We start from the raw sequence: 24,344 nt of genomic DNA, 5'->3' as shown, positions 1-24,344 counted from the left end.
AAACAGTATTTTAATGATAGTGAGTTGCACATGAGCATGACACCTTATAGCTGCTGTTGGTAATGAATGACTCACTGTTAAAAAACAAACAAACAAAAAAACTCTAATCAGGTGGTCATGTTATAATTATATTGGGGAAACACTAGGAAAAGAGTCTCCAAATACAACAGATAGGTCAGGAAAGAATAAAGCGTTAAAGATAGAAGATGCAGGAAATGACATGGATCCCCTTTCAGCACTGCTCATTGACAGATAAGCACTCAACTACAGGACTTTGATGTTTGTAGCTATAGTATTTTTAACTTACTTAGTGAGATACAATTCACATATCATAAAATTCACTCATTTAAAATGCATAATTCAATGGTTTTTGTATTTCATAATGTTATGCAATCACTACTGTCTAAGTTTAGAATGCTTACATCACCCAGAAACATAGTACCAACGTGTGGTGATTTTTCACCCTACCATAAGCCCTAAACAATCACTAATTTTCTTTCTTTGTGTATAGATTTTCTGATTCTGAGCATGTCATATAATGTGCCTGTGCAAATCTTTTTACATATTCCTGGATTTGATTTGCTAGTATTTTGCTGAGAATTTTTATACCTTTACTGATAAGGGATATTGGGTCATAGTTGTTTTATTCTTAAAATACCTTTTTATGGTTTTGGTATCAGGGTAATACTGGCATCATAAAATGAGATAGAAATGCTCTCCTCTCTTTTGCTTCTTTACAAGAGTTTTGTATTCATTGAGATTGTGTTAATATATAAGAATTGATATTATTTTTTTCAATATCAGGTAGAATTCACCAGTTGTATTGGCCAGAGCCTTTCTTCATGAGAACTTTTAAAATGATTAATTCAATTTCTTTAGTTGTTATGAGGCAATTTAGATTTTCCATTCATCTTTAAGTCAGTCTAGTAGTTTGTGTTTCTACAAATTTGTCCATTTCATCTAAGTATTGTGATTAGTTGCCATACAGTTGTTCAGTTATCCCTTAAAATCATTATTTCTGTAAGGCCGGTAGTGATGTCACTCTTCCACTTCAGATTTTGGTAATTTGAGTCATTTCTTTTTTGTGTTCGTTGTTTAACTAAAGATTTATCAATTTTTCTGTCTTTTCTAGACAGCTGGCTTTTGATGCATTGATTTTGTTCTATGAATTTTCATTGTCTACTTCATTTACTTTTGCTCTAATCTTTATTATTTTCTCGTTCTGCTTACTGTGGGTTTAGTTTGCTCTTGTTCTAGTTTTTTTTTTTTCATTGTTTGTTAAGCTACTGACTTAAGAATTTATACCTAAATATATATTATATACCTATAGACAGTTACATCTATTAACTTCCATCTAATAACTTTCTGTAAGTTTTGATATGTTATCTTTTCATTTTCACTTATTTCAAGATATTATCTAATTTGGTCATGATTTCTTCTTTGACCCATTAGTTATATAGAAGTATATTGTTTAATTTCCACGTGTTTGTGAATTTCCAAAGTTTCCTTCTCTTCCTGTTTTCTCATTTAATTACATTGGGCTTAGAGAGCACACTTTGTATGATCCCAATTCTTTTTTATTTTTATTTTAGGTTCAGGAATACATGTGCAGGTTTGTTATATAGGTAAATTCATGCCACAGGCAGTGATTCCAATTCTTTAAACATATTGTTGAATGTTTTCGGGCCTTTTAACTATAATATTTTGAATTGTATAATGTGTAATACTTTCCAACAGCCTCCATGCCTGGGCTTAGCTAGATGATTATAGCACTAAGGAAACAGTAATGCACTCTTACTTATGCATTAGAAAACCTGTTCTCATTTCAGTTTTAAAAAATAACTTTAGGCTAAACACTTAAGGTCATTGTGTGTTTGTTTCCTTGATACCTATAGCTATTGTTTATATCCAAAATAATATAATTAATATTTTTAGCTATAAGCTATAATATAGAAATCCACACACATCACACAGGTTATATATACTTTTTCTTACTGTTCTAGAAGGAAAAGTGATATATTTATTTAATCATAATGAACAACCAAACTTTTTAACACACAAACACAAAATATGTTGCCTGGAAGTCTGTTTACATAAATAACTTGTCTGTTGCCACTGCTAAGAATGAAGAACATATATATTAACTAATCTAACATAAATATTGACAAGAGGAGATGCGGCGGGGAGGGAATGTTCAGTGAGTGGATCTTCTTCATGACCCTTGTCCTACACCTGCACATATAATAATGAAAGATTGCTATAATAACAATACATTCTTAGTTTTATTTTATGACTGATGATAAACAACTAATGGAGCATTAAAAAAAAATTCCTAATCTAAAAAGACTATACCTCTAAGGATAATTAACCAGATTTTATTGAACACCCAAGGTACTGCCAAAGTGAAGATTAAACTTAAATTTCACCCTCCTCATGTTCTCAGAGTGAGTTCTGGACAGCTTTCCCTTACATGAAAATATATTTCTCCGGATAATAAGCTTTCACTAAACTTTAGTGCTGTTTTGCTTTCTTTTCTCAAGAGCACACGCTGTATTTATTTTGTTCAAATGTGTAATTTCAAGGCAGTTCTGCTGCCATTCCTCTAGGGATGCCATTATAAAAATAATAAAACCATCAAAGTCACACTACCCCCAAGTATTAGTGCCCATTAATGCCTAGAGTGGGGCATGCATTCATGGAAGCAGGAACATAACTGTAAGTCATAACAACTGTATAGGAAGGTAGTTGTCAAAACTTGATTCTGGATTAATTAATTGAACAATTTCCTTAACTTTGGAGCCTCAGTTTTCCCTAGCTTTAAAATAAAGGGCTTTGATGAAGTAATCACTAAAACTTATGTTTGAGGATTTTTTACTTCACCAGAGTAAATGAAAAGTACTAAGTTTTGACCATTTACTTCTGCCCTAAAAGGGACATACCTTCTCCTAGGAATCCATAGGACCAGGAATATTTTTATTTGTGGATTTAGTTGATGTGTGTGTGTGTGTGTGTGTGTGTGTGTGTGTGTGTGTGTGTGTCTTTTGTTTTGCTTTGTTTTGTTTGAATTGAGTGGTGAAAAGAAACCAAAATACAAAGTAAATACCCCAGTGTTTGGAACAAGCAGAGCTGAATCCTTAAGAGGTAGTGAGGAAGAGTTGAGCAAGATCTCCCAGAATTTAAGCAAAATGTCTCATGAATTTCTCTAGAGGCATTCCAATCTGTTTAGGCAGGGCTTTGTGGAATTGCAATGGAAATAGCTCCACAGGAACAACCAGAATACATTTGCCTGCTGGGTGTGATGGTTCACGCCTGTAATCCCAGCACTTTATGGGCCAAGATAGGTGGATCACCTGATAGGAATTTAAGACCAGTTTGGCCAACATGGCGAAACCCCGTCTCTACTAAAAATACAAAAATTAGATGGGTGTGGTGGCAGGCGCCTATAATCCCATCTACTCAGAAGGCTGAGGCAGGAGAATCTCTTGAACCTGGAAGACAGAAGTTTCAGTGAGCTGAGATCACACCGTTTTACTCCAGCCTGAGTTGACAGAATGAGACTCCATCTCAAAGCAAAACAAAACAAACAAAAAACCCACAAAATGGAATATATTTGCTGCTGATGGGGATCTTTGGCAGTCAAGCTCTACAGTGAGGCTACTGAGATGGATCCACTTTCTTCACATGTGATGAGCCCTTAATCCATGCAGAAGCCTTCACTTGGAGACAGAGTTTGCTTAAATGGAAAAACTAACCCAAGTTTCAGCTCTGATGATTTCCTTTCAAACTACATAATTTTACTGAATCTTATCTTTATAAAATAACTGTGCTTTATGTTTTCTTCTCAATTCTTTTGTGAAATTCTTTCTTAATGTCTTATAAAAAATACAAACAAACAAAAGACCCCTGGTCTGTTGAGAGAGCCATACCATATAAAGTTAAGTGGATGCTAGCAATGGTCCTTTGAACTCAGACAATTTAATCGAGATAAATTATCCATCTGAAGACAAGCAAACATGTTTCCTTCCACCCTTTCTGGATCCCTTGCTTTCTGGGCACTTCTCTGCTGGTCTGGAGTTGGATTCTTCATCTGTGAAGTGATGCTTCCAGAGGTTTTTTTGTTTGTTTGTTTGTTTGTTTGTTTGTTTTATTTTATTCTCTTTTTTTGGAGACAGAGTCTCGCTCTGTTGCCAGGCACCAGGCTGGAGTGCAGTGGCGCGATCTTGACTCACTGCAACCTCTGCCTCCCAGGGTCAAGCAATTCTCCTGCTTCAGCCTCCTGAATAGCTGGGAGTACAGGCACACGCCACCACGCCCAGCTAATTTTTGTTTTAGTAGTGACGGGGTTTCACCATGTTCGCCAGGATGGTCTCGATCTCTTGACCTTGTGATCTGCCCACCTCAGCCTCCCAAAGTGCTGGGATTACGGGCCTGAGCCACCTTGCCCGGCCGCTTCCAGAGTTCTGTATGTGATTCCAAGAACAAGATGAAATGACATCTCCAGTTCAATCTTTCAAGAGCAATGGCTTTATTCAACATATATGGTGATATCAATTATGAGTCCAGGGGGAAGAAGCATTCAGGAGGCTGATGAGTTGAGGAGAAATGTGCCATTACAGGGATTGGTGAAGATGTGGCTGTTAAATTTACCTGGGAGGAGTTGCAGGACCTGGATAACACTCAGAAGATGCTATACAGGACATGATGCTGGAGATATGCTGTATACCGGTATCTTTGGGACATTACATGGTGAAACCTGAGGCACTTTTTAGTTGGAATAAGAAACAGAGCCATGGATGGTAGAAGCAATGCCTGATATGGTTTGGCTGTGTCCCCACCCCAAATCTGACCTTGAATTGCAATCCCCACAATCTCATTATCCCCCTGTGTCAAGGGAGAGACCAATTGGAGGTAATTGAATCATGGGGGTGGTTTCTCTTATGCTGTCCATGTGATAATGAGTGAGTTCTCACAAGATCTGATGGTTTTATAAGTGTTTGTCAAGTTCCTCCTTTGGTCATTCTCTCTCCTGCTCGTAAGGAAGTTACATATCTTCCCTTCTTCACCTTCCACCATGGTTGTAAGTTCGATGAGGCCTTCCCAGCTGTGTAGAACTGTGAGCCAATTAAACCTGCTTTCTTGTAAATTACCTAGTCTCAAGTATTTCTTTATAGCAATACATTGCCAAAATCAAGTCTCCCAGGTGTCTACACAGTTGATGATGTAATTAAGAGGAGCCAAGAAATTCAAGAAATTCAAAGCAGACATTTGTAGCAAGTTGCAATCACACAGCCACACATTAACTAAGGAGAAAGTTGAATGATATAAACATATAATTTTAGCAGAAACTGTATCTTAAAACTCAATGTAAATAATGAAAATAGTTCAGTAATGAGACATGGGGAGTTAACTGTACATCGGAACATTCTTTGCCTTAGTGATCCTGAGGCAACGGAGCCTTGAGAGAATCTAGATGCTTAAAATTTAACTGTGAAATAATTCAGAAATCATGGACATTTCAGACGGCATCATAAAATTCAAGCTGGCAGCAATATTTTAAATATAGTGGACATTGCTTTAACATGCAGGCAATATTATTGACACATGAGCATGGTCATATGGGAGAGACCTCCTGTGGATGTAAAGAATATGGAAAATCTTGTGATCAGTCAGCTCTCATGTCCCAAGAGATAACTCAAGTAGGTAGGAAAACTTCTGAATGTCATGTATATGGGAAAACTTTTCATGAAAAATCAAGACTCAACTCATTTCAGAGAATACACATGGAGGAAAATCATGTGTGTAAAGAATGTGTGAAAACCTTTCACCTCAAGTCAAATCTCAGAAAATATCAGGATATTCACACAGTGGAAAAACTCTATGAATCTAATGAGTATGGGAAAACCTCCTGTTTGAAGGCAGTCCCCACTAGACATCAGAGAACTCACAGGGGAAAAACCTTATGAATCTAATGAATATGGAAAAACTTTTCACTGGAAGCCACACCTCAGTTTGCATCAACTTATTAACATAGGGGAAATAGCCTATAAATGTCATGACTGTCAAAAAACTTTTTCACTGGAATTCAAACCTCAGGAAGCCTCAGTGTATTCACACAGGGGAAAAAAATCTTATGAACGTAAGGAATGTGGGAAAAACTTCTGTGAGAAGAGAGGCCTCACCACACTTCAGAGAAGTCACATGGGCAATAAACTGTATTAATGAGACAAATGTGGAGGCTGAATGTGAAGCCTCTGGAATCCTCGCAGCATGTTAAGGGAAATGGCAATGGAGGAAGGGCTTACAGAGTGCCTATGTAAAATAGTTACAAGTCCTGGGAGGAGTAAACCACAACACACTGCATGAGGCCTCTGGGGAGGCAAACTTCCCTAAGCCTTCATGTTCCAGGTGTAGTGTGAACTTGACTCTGTGATAGTACATAACATGCTCAGGGGCTTAAAACTCCTTTTGTAGCATTACAAAGTAACCATTTTCTATAGGCACTCTTTAAGCCCTTCCTCCATTGCTGTTTCCCCCAACGATGGCATTTACGCTAGGGAAAATCCTATGAATGTCATGAATGGTGGAAAATCTTTTGGCCAAGAGTCACACCTCAGCAGACATCAGAGAACTCCCATGGGGGAGTAAAACCCTATGAATTTCATGAGTGTGGGAGAACATTTTGAACTGAAGTTACTCATCACTAGACACAAAACTCACAAGTTGAAACCCTTACGAATGTAATAAACATGGAAACGCCTTTCACCAGACATTATGACTTAGCAAATAACAGAGGTTAACACAGGAGTGAAATAATCTATCTCAGATCCTGACTGTTCTCTGGAAACTATTCCCTATGCTTCAGGACACACATTTCGCATTTCTCAGTCTCCTTTTTATTGTGGTATGGTTGGTACCATGCAAAACTGAGATTTTGAATATGGACAGGCATGATGAACATTATTTGGAGCCTTGGCCACAAATACTGTTTCTGTGGTCCTCTGCAATTGCTTATGCCTTGTGGGGATAAAGGTCAGATAACCCCCAGATTGACCTTGGGAGCCACTAGTAGTAACTGATCACCAAGATTTAAGAAAGAAGAGATTCACTGAAGAGAGATGATTCCTTACCACCTCTACTCCCAAGAAATCTCCCTTTGTACCGTACATAAGTGAGAGAATATATATATATATATATATATATATATATATATATATATATAAAATCTGTTGAGCCATTGGATGTGTGATCTGTTTTGTTACAACACAAACAGCTCACTGCAGCTGATTTGCTTTCAGAGCTTCCTGAGAGAAGTTGCCAGTCTTTGTATATAACAAAATTCACATAGGAAAGATTCTTGTGTTTTCAGTTTCAACAGCAAGTTAGTTTATTAAAAAACAAAACAGAAAAATTGTGCAGCACATTGGAAATGCAACATCAGGCAGGGACATATTATTGAATACTGAGAATAAAGTAAATCTTTATAAATATCAAAAAGAAAAAAAAAACAAAAATTAGGCAAATAAGAGATTTTATAGAGTCATTCTTTTTAAATATGATTTTGTTTCATTATCTATATAATCAAGTAAAGTAAAACCACTTCAATTCAGTTAAATTCAACACACATTAATCAATAAATGCTTACTGAGGAATCATTAGATAAAGTAATCCCAATTTGTATAATTCTAATATAATTAGACATTAATAATTGAAAGTGTTAAGGCAGAGGTTAGAAGAAAAGGCTCTGGTATTAGGCTTCCTGAGTTAAAATCCAGGGTCTTTCACTAACTATTTATGTAGTTAGGGTATTTACATAAGCCCTCTGATCCTCAGTTTTCTCACCTGCAAAGTAGGCTAATAATAATACTACCTCACCATGTGGATGGGAGGACTAGATTAACTAACATAAAGTGTTTTAACACATCATGGCACTCTCAATAAATGTCAGAAAATATTATTCATCTTTTTATCCCCTGTAAGGCATGCCTAAATTATTTTTCCATCATAAGGCTTTCAACAACATTTGCTGTATTGACTGAAATTCAGCTGAAAATAAACTGACTTTTTTATAATGTGAATTCCTTAACTTACATCATATAAAATTTCATATTTTGAATATCATGTTCTTTAAAAATGAGTAATGCCAACATAGCATCTCATGATGTTCATGAAGGGTGGTTAATGATGCTTAGATTGCTAACTCTCAAAATGTGAAAGTCACTGGAAAGATGATTAGTAAAACATTGTGCTAAAACACAGTTTTTATTTTTAAAAATAAATTTTTAAAATTTTATTTTCCTGCTTCATATTGCTACCTTCACACTGCAAATCCCACAGGTGTTCATTAAGAAGGAAAAGGTAACACTCCAATCAAATCAATATTTACTGAGTTGCCACTGATGAAGATAGGCTATGTACATACTGATCTATCTCCTCAGGGTACTTTACCGAGAATGACCAACTGGTCACTGAGGAAAAACATGTGGAGAGTTTTTGACATAGAGTGGAATCTGACTTAACGTGCTGATGCCCACTCTAGAAAAATCTCACCTGATGATATGCAAATAACTAGAATATGAGTCTCATTTTTGACATCATTCTGTAACACAGAACAAATTTGATAGAGGAATTTGCTAATTCAAAAGTCCAAAACTACTAACTGGGAACAGTAATTTACTTAAGGTCTATATTCCTAAGAGCAATGAAAGCACCTCCAGAGGAATTTTTAGGGAAAGGTTCAAGATAATATCTTGTTTGACATCACAGTTCTGTTGTCTTTCCAAACAGCAGGGGAAATTTCTATGGTGCCAGGACAAAAAGGTATAATCTCCTGGTACAGCCAATCATTACCCCTTCTTTTCTCCATTTATAAAAGTAAACAAAATACAGACTACAAACAGTTGCCTGATTGATCATACACTGAACCAGCTCTTCTCATGAGTCTCAGTTGGCCAATCATAAAAATATCTGTGGAGAAAGTCAACATGTAATGATAATAATTTCCAGTGGGATAACTTTGGACATGTAGAGCAATTATATATGAGAGTTTTTGAATCACTTATCTCCTACATTTACATCCATTCTTTGGGCAAGATCTATTTTTGGCATTCAACATTTTGCATCTGTAAAGTGGAGGTTTAGACATAAAGTATAGGTGATTTTTGCAGAAATATATACTGATGGTCATCTAAGCCCCTCTCATTTCTAAATTGAGATACAAGACCAGAGAAATCAAAAAATCTTAGAAAGGCCATTATCAGTGGAACTGATACTGGAATACAAATGTTCTGAATAGAAATTCAATTAGCTTTTTCTGCTGCTAAAACCTTATATGGTCTTCATAGTTACCCTTCAGGTCTAAATTTGCAGAAACTACTTCAACTGTTTCTCCCTGGAGAATCATATTTTAGGCTTCGAGACAGAGCTTAAAGGTTGAGTTCTCACTGTAACTTTCCTCAGCACACTGAAGCATTGATAGTAGATTCCTTCTCTCTGCTTCCATAGGCTTTGATTCTTATCTCTATCCTAGCATTTATCTTATCACATTTCAATTATTTATGTATTGGTCTATCTCTCTAGCTGCACCTGGAGTGCTTTTGCTGCCTAAGTTCCTGGGGCCTTTTTTAGTACCTGACTTGGTGTTTGGTGCTTATAAATGTTCTCTGAATTCGCAAATAAATAAAATTCTCATCTGGGCTCCCACCTTTTTTGCCATAACGCAAAACTTTCCTAAGAACTTGTGATATAAGTCAAATTCCTATTCTCAATAATTTCATAATGAGACACTTTATACTTTTGTATGACTTTTACAATGAAGGAATGCTAGGCAGTTCATCTTTGTGTGATGTGTAATGGCCTGCTGTATGTTTTAAAGAAACTTGATCTACTATACTTTTAACTAACACTTTCCATTTCTGGAGAATTTTCACATTCTTTGTCTCATATGATCTTCACAGCAACCCTGTAATGTAGGTAGGTATGGATGTTATTACAGCCTTCTCATAGAGGACTTCAAAAAACTCAGATAATTGAAAGAATACAGTTTTTAAATGAGGTCTTCTGACTTCAGATTTGGTTCATGTTCCATTCTAATATGGTGCTCTTTTTAAACAGTTGAACTCTCCAGAAAGCAAGGTTCTTTGAGTTGCAAATGGTAGACCCAGATCAACCTGTCTTAAGTAAAACAAAGAATGCATTGTATCACAAAAAAGGTAAGTAGCCTAGAGAAATACCTTCAGGCACACTTAGTTACAGCCAGTACTAGACAACCAGATATCATACTTTTGCTTTTTTTTATTTTTTGGATCTACTCTTCTCTGAGTTGATTTTAATCTCCAGCACTATATCTCCCTTGAATTTTCAAAATGACTGTGAACAGCTAGAGAGTTATTACAAATTTGCAACTCAAAGAGATCAGTTGAGCAAATATCTACGACCTGTCCTTCAGTGATCCAACCTGAGCCCTGTGTTCAACGATGACCAGTAAATGCAGTTATGAGAATGAAATCTTTTGATTGATGAGAACTGGATGATGCACTGATTCGTGAAGACTACACTGACATCAAACCCACCACAATGGCCCAGAATAAGAGCAGAAGAGTGCTTCCCCAACAAACTTCAGAAGTTATCAAATTGAACCCTGCTTAATTTATTTGATACTTTCTTTTGAGGCAGTTTATTTCAATAACTGTTTAAAAGTAATAGGTTTAGTAACTTGAGTATGAAGTTTAAAAAAAATAGCCTTCTTCAAACAGGAAATAAGAGCAAAGCTATCTTATCTATTTGCTACACTAATAAAAAAAATTGAAAATTCCCTGCTGGCTAAGAGATTGCAGCTGTGCACAAGACGAACAGACTCTCTTCAGCCCGGTGCATCCTCAGCAGAACTGTTGGCTGAGTTGTACAGCATATATTAATTTTACCTGTAAAGAAAGTAGAGAGAACAGAGCTGGATTTTCAGATCACCACAAAAGCTATAATATAATCACCATTTATTATATCTTTATTACTCTGTATAAATAAATAATGTCCCTCAATAGAAAAGTCTTTCTTTCACTTAAGAAGTGAAGCAAGTGGATTAGATATCAGTACGTAAATTCCTCCTGTCTTTCAACTTACTTTTCAAGAGAATGATATAATTTAATAAGTATGAGGGATTGTGAGAAATTTACCCAAGGTGGAATATTATCCTGGCCATTTGTTAATCACTACCAAGACTGGAGGTTGAATATACAAATTCTACTTTAATTATATATTGGTGGTAATTTCTCCCTAAATATCATGGGATTTTATACATACATAAATAAAATCCCATGACATTTGGGTTCTGGGGTACGTGTACAGATCATGCAGGATTATTGCATAGGTACATTCAAGGCAAGGTGGCTTGCTGCCTCCCCACCCCATCACCTGTATCTGGCATTTCTCCCCATGTTATCCCTCCCCAACCTCCCTACCCCCTGCTGTCCCTCCCCTACTCCTCACCAACAGACCCCAGTGTGTGATGCTCCCCTCCCTGTGTCCATGTGTTCTCACTGTTCAACACCTGCCTATGAGTGAGAACATGCAGTGTTTGATTTTCTGTTCTTGTGTCAGTTTGCTGAGAATGATGGTTCCCAGATTCATCTATGTCCCTACAAAGCACACAAACTCATCGTTTTTTATGGCTACATAGTATTCCATAGTGTATATGTGACACATTTTTCCTGTCCAGTCTATCATCAATGGGCATTTGGGTTGGTTCCAGGTCTTTGCTATTGTAAACAGTGCCACAATGAACATTCGTGTGCATGGGTCCTGAAAATAGAATGATTTCTAATCCTTTGGATATATACCCAGTAATGGGATTGCTAGGTCAAATGGAATTTCTATTTCTAGGTCCTTGATAAGAAATAACAAAATTAAATTTACTAAGTAATTCTTGTTAAAAGTATCGCCACACTGTCTTCCACAATGGTTGAACTAATATACACTCCCACCAGCAGTATAAAAGCATTCCTATTTCTCCACATCCTCTTCAGCATCTGTTGTCTCCAGATTTTTTAATTATCACCATTTTAACAGGCATGAGATGGTATCTCAGTGTGGTTTTAATTTGCATTTCTCTAATGACCAGTGATGATGAGCATTTTTTCATATGTTTGTTGGCCTTATATATGCCTTCTTTTGAAAAGTGTCTGTTCATGTCCTTTGCCCACTTTTGAATGGGTTTTTTTTTTCTTATAAATTTGTTTTAGTTCTTTTTAGATTCTAAATATTAACTCTTTGTCAGATGGGTAGATTGCAAAAATTTTCTCCAATTCTGTTGGTTGCTGGTTCTCTCTAATGATTCTTTCTCTGTGCAGAACCTCTGGAGTTTAATTAGATCCCATTTGTCTATTTTAGCTTTTGTTGCTTTTAGTGTTTAAGTCCTGAAGTCCTTGCCAATGCCTATGTCCTGAATGGTTTTGCCTAGGATTTTTCTAGGGTTTTCATGGTGTTAGGTCTTATGTTTAAATGTTTAATCCATCTGGAGTTAATTTTAGTGTAAAGTGTCAGGAAAGGGTCCAGTTTCTGCTTTCTGCACATGGCTAGCCAGTTATCTGAACACCATTTATTAAACAGGGAATCCTTTCCCCATTGTTTGTTTTTGTCAGGTCTGTCAAAGATCAGATGGTTGTAGATGTGTGGCATTGCCTCCAAGGCCTCTGTTCTGTTCCATTGGTCTATCTCTCTGTTTTGGTACCAGTATCATGCTGTTTTGATTACTGTAGCATTGTAGTATAGTTTGAAGTCAAGTAGTGTGATGCCTCCAACTTTGTTCTTTTTGCTTAGGATTGTCTTGGCTATGTGGGCTCTCTTTTGATTCCATATGAAATTTAAGGTGGATTTTTCTAGTTCTGTAAAGAGGGTCATAGGTAGCTTGATGGGGAAATCACCGAATCTATAAATTATTTTGGACAGTATGGCCATTTTCACAATATTAATTCTTCCTAACCATGAGCATGGAATGTTTCTTCATCTGATTATGTCCTCTCTTATTTCCTTGAGCAGTAGTTAGTAGGGGATTTTTATTTAAGTTAATCTTTCTAGAAAACCAGTTTGGAGCTTCAGAGAAAAAATGTATTAAAAAAAAAAAAAAAAACCAAACTAAAGATTTTGTCAATTAAATGTCACATAAGTCTGGGTCATTAATTTATTCGTTCAAAACAAATTTATCAGCATCTACTCTATGCCAGGAAATGTTCTAAGTGCTGGGAATCCGCAGCAGATAAAATAATAGACAAAAATCCCTGCCCTCATGCAACTTATACTTTAGTACAGGATTTGGAAAACTTTTTCTGTAAAGATACACATAGTAAATAATTTTGACTTTACAGGCCAGACTATCTCTTTTGTAGCTGTTCAACTCTGTCATTGCAATGCTGAAAGCACCCAGTAATTATGCAGAAACAAATGGCCGTGGTATGCTCAAGCAAAACTTTATTTAAAAGAACAAGTGGCAGGTGGTATTTGGCCTAATGGTTATAGTTTGCCTACCCTTGGTCTAGCAGGCTGCTGCTTGAGGCTTTCCCACATAACCAGTTGTAGGATCTGAGTCATGTTAATTCTTCCAAATTTGTTTTTGAAGTTTTTAATGTGAGTAGTAGTAAGCTACTTCACATAGGCACTTAAAGAGTAAAGGGGATAATTTATACAATAAGCCCTTTTACTCATAATGGGAACTTAATAAATACTATTTAATTCTGAGCCTAATTCTCTGACTTTATAAGTGAAGAAACCAGCAAACTAGAACATCCCATAGTGCATACGTTCTGTGTTTCTTCACTACTTTGATATTTCTCATTCCCTAGCCCTTGAAATTCTATCAATAAAAAAGTAGCAACTTACAAAGCAACCCTGTCGATTTGAAAAACTAGTATTATTTTGATCCCAATTTGATTTCCAAGGCATATAGAAAAAAGTACTTAAGAAAAGATATTGACAAATAACAAAAGTGAGATACTTATTTTTAATTTGATAAATTATGAGTAGGCAATTTCAGAATATTGCCCAATCAGGCAAGGAATATATGCATTTATGATGGGTCTGAATTCATCTCTCATTAGCATACTGTGTACCACATAAAGGATATATAAAATGTTTTTCTTCTCTTCCAGAGTCCTTTAATGTAGTCAGATAAGACATCTGCTTATTCAGTATGTTTATTGAGTATCCATTATTAGCCAGGCTTAGTTCTAGACACTGGGGACACAACACAACAGTACTTTAAAAAGCCAAATGCCTCTGCCCTCCTGGAGGCTAAATTCTAGTGGAGGGATAAGACAACAAATCGAACATAAGGAGTAAATTTTGAGTGTGAATTTGGAGACCAATCAAGGTCAGAAAAGAATTTGAGGGGTGACAGTTACAGTTTTTTTCTCATTGCTTTGGTTTTGGTTTTAGTTTGCTTATGTTCTTGGTTTTTTGTTGTTGTTGTTGTTGGTTTATTTTGTGTGTGTGTGTTTTAAGGACAGTCAAGGAAGGACTTTCTGAAAAAGTGAAGGGAGAAAACGTTTGCAGAAGACGACAGATTGAGTTATAGGGACAACTGGGGGAAGAATCTATCAGGCAAAGCAAACATAAAGTGTAAGGGCCTGCAGTGGGACCAGACCATGCCTAGTTGTGAAAAGCAGTAGGTCACTGCATTGAGATCACAGTGAGCTGAAGGGAGAGTTGCCAGAGGTAAGGTTAATGTTCAGTGAGGCCTGGTGAGCATGGGACATGAAGGTCACTCCAAGGGCATTTCCTCATGCTTCTAATGAAATAGAAAGTTATTGGAAAGTTCTAAGCAGAGGAACGACAGGCTGTGACTTACATATTATAAGGATAACCATGGATTCTCTGAGGAAAACAGACTGCAGGGAGTTGTGACAGAGCAGTGCAACCTACAGTTATATTATGTATATGTGAAACAATTACGCAGGTTGAGCTAATCCTTATCTTGGGTCGCTTATAGTGAGAAAGAAGAAAAGCTCCTTGGATAATAAGCACTCACTCATAGTTCTTGCTTCCATTATTAATTGGGAGAAAATGATTCACTCTGGCTTCCAGACATCAAAAACAACTATCAGAAAAGTTAAAGCCTACAAAAAATACAATAAAAAAGAATAACAATGCTTTTCATCCCTAGCAGCTGCTCACCCCTGACTGGTCTGGAGCGAAAGTGAACCATCCTCCCCTGAGCTCGAACTGCTGATCTCAGACCACCTCTGGCCTCAGAGGTCTGAGCCATTTTTCTCTTCCCTTACATCTCTAACAGCCTCTCCATCAGGCTATCGATCAACAAGCAACAAGGGCTCTCCAGCCTCAGTTGGGAACTCCAGCTGTAGTTGAAGTCCTCAATGGAGCAGTTGCTGACAGTGCTGTTCACTGTGCTGGGGTCTAGCACTCTGAAATCCCTGCTGCCATTCTCTCCAGCTCTGCCGGTGTGTTACAGTTTCGGCTGCTTCTGGCAGACGGCATCTCAGCCTCTTCCCATTCAAGCCTTGAAGGCTCATTTAAGGCATACTTTCAGTCTGTAAGAGCTCTATTGAGTCACAGAGCATTTGAGTTAGTGCTTTCTTTCTTGGGTGCACACACCAGGCTCTTCAAGCACTATAGGAGAGAGGTCAATTTAACAGATTCTGTTCAATGAACCCTTGCTATTTTTGTATGTATAGATTGGAGCATTTTCTAGGAAGTGTATTTCTCCTAGCCAAGACATTTGCCTTTGTTACCTTGGTCACACTCCTACTTCCTTAGACTGACACTTTTGGTGGGGGAGGAGTTATGGTTCATGTGCCTTTGAATTGCTATTGTCTGTAAACGTGCTATCATTAAAAGTAAAATGAATGAATGAATGAATGAATGCCTCAAGCTACCTAAAAAGCCCTCTTTGGAGCTTCCCAAAGCTTTTTGCTTATGTTTAATTAGCATAATTGTTAGTCTTCTGAATAAATGAGCATATACTATTTTTGTTCATGTCGGTAATGCAAGCTAGATTACAGTAACTATTTATTTTGGAGGGACCAATACATAAAGTGTGGATGTGATTATGACATACATATATTCCAAGGTTGTAGTGGGAAGGTAAGATTTTATTTAAGTATTAGGGCTTAACCAAGAAAATTAAAGAAGGATAGGACTAAATTAAGTAGAGGAAAAAATGTTTCAGATAGGACAAAAGGAAAAAATGATCAGCAGGAGGACGGGCTTGGAATATTAAGGGTAATGAGAGCAGTGAAGAGTTGCAACTAGCTCAGAGGAACACAGAAAGGTAAGAATAAACAGGCAAGGTGAAACCAAATATATATGGATGTTTTTCCCATCCTCCCCGTTCTCAATCACCTCATTCCTCTATAGCATCCCAGCATTAACTGGTATGAGCTAAAACAATACTTGAGTTAACAGTTCCATATTATTTTGCATGTAAATATTATAATTGCTGATATTTTTATCTGTTCTCATTACGTCTGCCCCTACAATCTGTTCTTCCCCTAAGCAGCCAGGGTGATCTTCATAAATTTCAAGTCAGAGCCTGTGCCTGCTCTATTCAGAATTCCCTAATACCTCCCACTTTTATTTGAAGTGAAGGCAACGTCTTCACCATTGCTTTTCCAGTAAAGATTTGGACTTTATCCCATCAGCAATAGAGAGCCAATGGAAAAGATTTGAACTGAGGAATGTCTACTAAATCAATGCAGATGGAACAATATGGATAGTTCTCCCATCACACCTCCCCATCTTTTTTTCAGGACTCTCTTAAAACCAATCAATATCAATTCAAAAAGTTTACCTATTTGTGAAGCAGGTAAAATAGCATCTGAAGATTCAGGAGTTTGATCAAGTGCCTGGTGCTATAACAGTTTAAATGGTTGGGCACAGGGTGATATCTGCTTGGGCACTGCCTCTGAAAATGGAATCAAGGCAGCCACAGTCTGAGCAGCATATGCTCCTAGTTGGCTGCCTGGTTACCCTGACTGGATCCATTAATATAAAGCATAAACAAAGCCTGGATGAATGGAGCTGGCCATTTTGTTGCAACATATGGTGGTGGTGTCCCAGATATTTTTATCCTACTCCCACCCAGATGTTTAGCTTTCCTGACACTCAGTTTTATCTGGCAGGCAAGGTGGTAAAGAATGCCCTTGTGATTTAGGGAAAAAGTATGTTGATTTTTTTTTTCAGCACTTTGCAAAAAAAAAATAGGTTAGTGGTCAACTAATAAAGCTTCTAAGGTATTTAAAAACTATTGTTACATTTTTAAATAAACCAGTCAGTCTCTATTTATCATTTTCTCTTTCTCTTTTATATTCCCTTCTTGAAATCCTTAAAACTCAGGCAAAATAAAACATTTCTTTTTTTAACAGGGTACACTTAGACCAGATATAATACTTTAGCCACAATTGTTCAGATGGTTTGCTTATTTTTTCTCTTAAGTGACACAAATATGGCTATAGCATTCTATTATGTTCAAGAGTAATACTGAAAAAAACAACCTATGCATGGAGCCTGCAGGTATAGCAGAAAAGATAAGTGTGGGTCTGGCATTCTTTACCCACCTGATTGAGTTCTTAGGATTGTGGTGAAAATCGTGGGCTACCATTTCTCCAAAGATCCCCCAGGGAAGTTTTGTTTGATTCTTAGTCTTCCCAAAATACTGTGTCCAGACCTCTCCACTTGCTGAATAATGAGCAGTCGTGTGTCTTACTGCTTTTGCTGCCCTCCAAGGAGATGAAGAGATGCCCTGGATTTGGCTATTTTTACCTCATTGGCAAGGTTAGCAGTTATCACACCCTACCAGATAGCAGAAGAATACAGCTTGTCCTTCCAGAACACCCCGTCCAAGCTCTAGGGTAGGTGAGAATTAGACAATTTTCAAATAGGAAAGACAGCAGTACTGAGTATAATAACATATATTGTGTCTTCTTGGAGTATTTTATCCCAAGATTCCTAGGTGCTTTGCCAATATTCTATCCACTAATCCTAAATGGCAAGTATTATTATCAACATTTGGTAGGTGGGGGACCATGAGAACACCAGGCAAGACAAAACCCAAACAAATAATATCATAGTTGATAGATTTGCTGAATTATCAACTAAACTGACAGATAAGGACATTTTTAAAATAAGCAAAGAAGAAAATAGTTGTTTAAACCTCTATTTTTATTGAGCCTGAACACCATCTTCCCATTAGAATTTTTAATCTTTAGAATTGTCTAATCAAGCATTCATTCAAGTTTTAAAAAAATTTCTCAGTCTTTATACTCTCTGAAACAACAGGAAATTTCACAAGGCCAGTCCTTTCTTCCTATTTTAAATCCTTTCTTCTCCCCATTGACAGGACACCTCACTCTTCTGGTTTCTCACCAGTAGCTCCTCATAAACATCATCTTTCCAACTTTAAGTCCTTGGACTGCTTCTTTTTAAACATATGTCCTCTATTGGCAATGTTACAAATATCATGGACTTACAGATTATAAAACTACACACATAGATAAGTATATATGTGCATGTGTGTGTTTTCTCTCCTGCAGTGTATCTGCTGCTGAGAGGCAACCATGGCCAGGGAGCCTGTCACTATGAATTCATCTTCAGAGCTAGCGACTATCTAATTTTTTTTCCTTTCAATTTCCTCTCTCTCTCCTTCTCAGCCCACCTCGTTATGGGAAATTAAATAGTTAAGATTTATGAACTACAGGCTCTGAAATGGTCTCCTTGCCATTTCCATTCTCCTTCCAAACAATCTCCCCACCTCATCCCAGATATCATATTTATTACTCATGGGTTAAAATACTTTTTCTTGCCTCAATTTCTGAAGTTTGATATCCAAGCAATGTTTCCAATTGCTTTGTCATTTACAATACATAAATATATTGTAATATATGATACCTACAAAATATAATATAGAATAGTTGAAAATAATGTAATATTAAAATAGATTATATCCACAATCTAGTTTTAAAAACAATTATTGAATCATAATTAACTTTATAACTTAAGTGCTATTTGCATAGCAAATAAAAAAAGAAAGTCACCAAAATATATGTACAATATAATCCGATTTCCCTGTCTGCTCTATATGAGTGTGTGTATTTGGAAACATATATAGTTTAGTAATTTAAATAATTAACTCTGGATCGTGACTTTTATTTTATTCATTGTGCTTTCCTTAATTTTCTACAATGAATATTTATTATTTGTTACATAAAATAAAATGTATATCCATTCAATATAAAAATAAATACACTTATTGATTTTACATTTATAGCTACCATCGGGCCAATTTATTGGTTTTAAAAGGTGAATCTCTTGGTAAAATAATAACTCTCTGAATAGAACTTTTATTTATGGGTTGGTCATTGTTTGGAGTCATTAATCAAGGTTATATTTGATAAAATGAATATAAAGAGCACAATTATTTTGAGAACCACTAAATCAACCTCGGTATAATAAATCAGGTGATGAAAGTAAAATTGTAAGATTCAAACAGAAAGAAACTGTTAGAGTCTGGGAAAACATGGAGATACCCATACATTCATATGAAGAAGGCCAATTTTATACTAAATGTCCTGCAACCAAAATAAAACTGTTTCAGCACTTGGACAGCGCCCGCCAGTTTTCTGCTAGTCTTCTTTTCCAAAGTAACAAGTAGGTTTCAGACAGAAAGCTCCAGTCTTGTCAGTGTGTGGTTTTAGCAGTATGTTAAGAAGCAGAGGGAAAGACTGAAGCATAAAATGGCTGCTTTCCTCAAGACACTTAAACTTTTTCAAGAAATAAATTATATTACATTGTGGCACAGAACATGTTATAACATAGGGGGAGGGATTGGAATGGACTGAAGTATTTCAGAGCTGATTTCAACAAGATGGTAGAGAGATCTTAAAATACAAATGCAACAACTTAAAAGAAGTCTTGGGCAGGATTAATAGCAAGAGTCATGTCAAAGAGGAAAAATTGCATGGCGTGTGTGGGTAGATAGGTCAATAGGATATAAGCCCATCAAGGTATCAGTGTTGTATCAATAGAATAAAATATTAAGAGCCAGCTGATATGAAAATCAAAGAGGTCTGACTACTTGTCTAATGTTTTATACCAAGTCACTGGCAGAACCTGTGTTCACACAGGTCTCTTGTTGGGGGTAAGATGAGAATCAAAAGGTTGAGGCGGCTGACTTTTCCTTGGGTCTTGACCATGCATCCTTGGAACTAACCTACAAGGGTAGGTTGTAGCAAATCTTCAGTACTATGAGTTATGGTAGTGTTATGAGGATGGACTTCGTTCCTGGAATAGGAAAGTCCTACGTAGTAGACCCAACTCTGCATGTATTCAGTTTTGTATCATTGCAAAATGAACATCGCGTGCTCAAGACTCAATTTCCTCATCTGTAAAATGAGGATGATAGATCTGGTGCTTGTATTGCTATGAGAAAAGTATAATGCATATGATATATTTAATATGGTGTTTGGGGCATTTTTGATATTCAATATATAATAGATGATAAAATATTTTACCAGGAAGTTTAATATTTGGGGGCTTTTAACACGAAAGATAAGCAAAAAGAAAGAAAGGAAAGAGAAAAAAGAGACAAAAATAAAAAGAGGTGGTAGGCATAGGAAAAGAGAAAAGAATGAAAGAAAAAACGCAATACCAAGCATTACTGGTGGTTTGTTGCCTAGCAAGGCATAAATACCAAAATACCTTATGGTTAAGAGTGTCTGATTGTTCTTTATTTAAAGTAACGTCACATATTAATGAGAGACATTTCTTTGTGGTAGTAGAAGACAAGGATAGCAATAATTGAGACTTCAATTTAAAAATATATATGTAGAATAAAGGTACAGGGAAATTTCTGTGCTGACCATCCAGCCACAGTCAGAGGCTCTCTTTTCCCAGTTCCAGAAAGCTGCAAGGTTTTCCAGTCCTTTAGGAAGACCACTGTATCTGTATAAGACAAGTTCAAATGGGTTCATCTGACCATGTAAATCTTGCCCTTTCTTTACCCACCATGCCCGCTGCAGCATCTAGAGTTGCTTGAAATGTCATGGTTTTTGTCAATAACTCTTTCACTGTGCTTCAAACTATACTACTTTTCTATCAGAAAACTTTCTTCTAAGACATTAATAATCCTTCACCAACCTTCTCTCAGTCCCCCACCCCCACCATGCATACAAATTTCTTCCTTCTGAGATTTCTTATCAGTGGCCCCCTACTGCACAGTGATTTTAAGCTAAGTCCTCTGATGTGAAAACTGAGAAAAAATCTGTCTGGAATTTTTTTGAAGCTTTGATTGATGTAAAGCACAAGAAAAGCACAGCTGGAATTGGAGATACCAAGCTCTGCTTTTTGGCTCAGCATCGAAGAGTAGGAGGGGGTAGCAAGCTTTGTTTGGTCTTGAATGTGAAAGCAAAGCCAAGATGAAGCAGGGTGCCATTTGTTAAAATACTTCGGAGCAATAACGGCACTTTGAAACTAATGAGAATAATGTTTAGATTAATAGCTTATATCATATTTCATGTATTATGTTTAACACTGGAGAAAAAGAGCAAAAAGATAAAGTTGGCATACCCTTCAAAAATCTATGCATATCACTAATCAAAGAATCGATTTCAGTGTTCTTGCAAAAATGCAATAAATGCTAGCTCAAATCTCCTGTGGTGCATCCCATTCCTTCTATAAACTTTGTGTCATCATCTTTTAAAGTTTGGATCAGATTACTTTTTCTAAATATCTATTTCAAAGACATTCTTAAAACTTTTTAGCGATGAAGAGTCATAGAGCATTTTGAGGCTCTGAAGAGTACCATAGAGTCTCACCTTTAGAAATCCACATACCCTTACATGTTTTGGGATTTTTTTTTTTTTTTATGCACCTGACTCAAAGGATTTTGGAGATCCAGGACAAATCCTTAGCTCAATGTACGCAAGTCTAAGAGTTCTTAGTCTAAAACAAGTCAATGTTAAAATAAGTCAAATGTGAATGAGACTAAGTGTACATACTTCTTAAGATGGATGCAAAGAGTAAATAAGTGAAAGGTATTTAAGAGTTTATCACAATGCCTGAAACTTAATGAATATTAGTAGGGCTATTGTTATTGTTATCACTATATCTGTTTCTTAACACCATTTCAAGATTTGGAAAGGTATAATTTTGAAGAACAACATGAGCTTTGATTTTATGAAATAAACCCAATTTTTCTACAATTATTTAAGACTCTCATTAATAAGTGTACACAGTTCTTTCTACTCTTTAGAAATGTTTTAACTAAATATGAGTAGCCTGCTCACAAAACATTCACTCCTTACTTTAAGCCTGTTGTAAGATATAGAAACAGAAGCTCTTAAATTGGATTTCATTTTAACTACATTTTCTTGAATTCTCAAATGATTTCTTTTTCATGTTTACTTCTTGATCTCTGCTGACGGTACCAAGACCATTGGAAAATGTTTTCTGTCTAAAACTTCTAATTATAAATGACTTGGCTAAGAGTGAGGAGTGCTGGTCATATCATTTACTCCATTTATGACTTTGTTCAAGCAACTTGCCAGTTAAGGGAATGGGGTTTTCTGCCTATGTTGCTAGAGCTACAGAAGGAAGAGATACTTTTCTCAATTCTACAAGCAAGAGACATAAATGTGTTTTCCCAGGAAACATTTATATAAACAGCAGCTATTTTCTATATAAAGTACTTTACTTCCAGTTAGATGGAAAATCTTACCATTACTCATAAGTTATTTTCTAAAATAATACTATATCAAACATAGAGAGACCTTAGATATCAGCTTTTCCAAATGAACTCATTTTACAGATGGGAAAACTGAGACTCACTGAGGATAATTTATTTTCCAAAGCCACATAATGAGACCTTAGCACAGTTATAAAATCCTTTTGGCATACTAAGCCAACTCTTCAATACCACCATACTTGTATAATCAAAAAAGTCCTGTGTAGCAGCTCAGGGAATCAAGATTGTCTAATCCAAGGTGGACAATTAACATGCTTTTGGTAGGAATATAAGAGTAGTTCAAAAACAAAAAAAAATTACAAGAATTTACTTTATTCCTGGGAGCAGACAGGGCCTGTGTTCATAGAACTCTGTTATACAGATATTGATTTGAATTTTATTTTTTAGAAGGAAGCAATTCTTTAGAATAAAGCCTTTCTGATTCAGAATGCCTTACAAACATTTCAGTGATTTTGGACTCCTCGTATTTATTAAATTTTATTTTAATCTGATAATCTTTGAAAGAAGAATAGAAACTTTATAGGTTTAAGACAAGTCATTGTGCTTAAGAATTTGTTTGGCTTTTGTTTTTTATTTTGTTTTGGGGGTTTGGTCTTTTTTTTTTTTTAAGACAGGGTCTCTCTCTGTTGCCCAGGCTGTGCAGTGACAGAAGCATGGTTCACTGCAGCCTCAATCTTCCAGACTCAAGTGATCCTCCCACCTCAGCCTCACAAATAGCTGGGACTTCAGGCATGTGCCACCACATCTGGCTAATTTTTTGTATATTTTGTAGCGACAGGGTTTCACCATGTTACCCATGCTGGTCTCAAACTCCTGGGCTTAAGCAACTCACCTGCCTTGGCTTCCCAAAGTGCTGGGATTACAGCTGAGAGCCACTATGCCTGGCCTACCTAAGGATTTCTGATTCAAATTTTATTTTATTTTACTTTATTTTATGAGACAGAGTTTCACTCTCGTTGCCCAGGCTGGAGTATGATAGCATGATCTCAGCTCACTGCAACCTCTGCCTCTGGGGTTCAAGTGATTCTCTTGCCTCAGCCTCCTGAATAGCTGGGATTACAAGTGTGTGTCACCACGCCAAGCTAATTTTTTCATATTCTTAGTAGAGACGGAGTTTCACCACATTAGCCAGGCTAATCTCAAACTCCTGACCTCAGGTGATCCACTCACCTTAGCCTCCCAAAGTGCTGGGATTATAGGCCTGAGCCACCATACCCGGTACTCAGCTTTATTTTTTAAAAGGTGAAGATTTTTTTTTCCTTTCATTTTTCTCCATCCCAGATTCTTTCAGACCATTCTCTGCTCCTGGCCATCCTTCTGTATTATTATGAATACTTAACTTACTCGTGTTTTTCCTATCTCTTCTACGTATCCACTTTGTGATAATTACAAAGTGTTTTTACTTAAATATCTCAGGAGGTAATTTTAAGTGCAGAATTTTAGTAGGTTATGTAAACATTCTAATAAAGAAAGTAATTCGCCTAGTAGATAGAAAGTACAAGTCAGATGTCAGAAAGAAGGAAAAAAAAGAGAATTTGCTACTAGAGATGGAGTGACATTTGAGTCAGTATAGGTCAGAAATGGAAAGACAGTCTTTTGGAAA

At 36.4% G+C, this 24,344-nt stretch overlaps 1 protein-coding gene across 6 annotated transcripts in view; it reads left to right on the top strand.

Moving 5' to 3' along the window:
- LRRC4C (leucine rich repeat containing 4C) overlaps positions 1 to 24,344 on the top strand; it is a 1,358,593-nt gene that overhangs the window by 1,006,828 nt on the left and 327,421 nt on the right. The gene's annotated exons all lie outside the window — the stretch shown is intronic.

The sequence above is a fragment of the Saimiri boliviensis genome, chromosome 6, assembly GCF_048565385.1.
Source record: "Saimiri boliviensis isolate mSaiBol1 chromosome 6, mSaiBol1.pri, whole genome shotgun sequence".
In the NCBI taxonomy this organism is placed as follows: domain Eukaryota; kingdom Metazoa; phylum Chordata; class Mammalia; order Primates; family Cebidae; genus Saimiri; species Saimiri boliviensis.
This window is presented reverse-complemented; position numbering and strand designations above follow the sequence as displayed.